Source organism: Alligator sinensis, unplaced genomic scaffold (genome assembly GCF_000455745.1).
Source record: "Alligator sinensis unplaced genomic scaffold, ASM45574v1 scaffold1189_1, whole genome shotgun sequence".
NCBI classification, from domain to species: domain Eukaryota; kingdom Metazoa; phylum Chordata; order Crocodylia; family Alligatoridae; genus Alligator; species Alligator sinensis.
The window spans coordinates 2,911-3,638 of record NW_005843866.1 but is presented as its reverse complement, the minus strand read 5'-3'; positions in this window follow the sequence as shown (position 1 = coordinate 3,638).

Below are 728 nucleotides of genomic sequence, written 5' to 3'. Positions count from 1 at the left end.
GTGTGTGTGTGTGTGTGTGTGTGTGTGTGTGTGTGTGTGTACACAGCACTCTATTATTATGTTACTGTGTCTGATTAGATTGTCTTCTCTAAAAGCACAGCTCTGCTTTGGAAAAGATGCAGGACCAGATTTTCCCAGGAGGAGCTCACTGAGGGATTGTGAAGACAATCCCCATTGCACAGGGGACTCTTTTCTCTACCCGACTTCTGCACCCATCTGCACCCTTTAAATCTGCACAAGAGTACCCATTTTGTCTTTTGTTTTGAGGCCTGATACAGTAGATTGAGGAGACCGTCTGCTTCTTATGTCTCTTCGGCAGGTGCTTACCAAGAGAAGTGGATGTCAGTGGCATACTGAGGGTACGCTTACATTTGCGCCCCCCCCCATCCCGTCACACCACCCACAGAGGGGGGGTGGGTGGTGAGTGCTGAGCAGCTATGGGCGACTGCCCGTAGATGCTGCCAGAAGCATTGGCAGTGGCCAATATCGGGGGGGCACCTGTACCCACATGAAACACCTACAGCGGTGATCAGAGGCGGAGGCAAAACTGGAAACTTGAAGTGCTTCCTACACCACTGCTGCTGCTTCCAGTTTTGCAGCCTGTCGGTGCCCCTCCACCCTAGCCCTTCAACTGGGGGCCATGTCCCCCCATGCCTTATCAGTACACAAGTAAGCAAATTAGCAAGTCTATACCAATTATATATTTCACTTTCGATTCCTGTGTTATA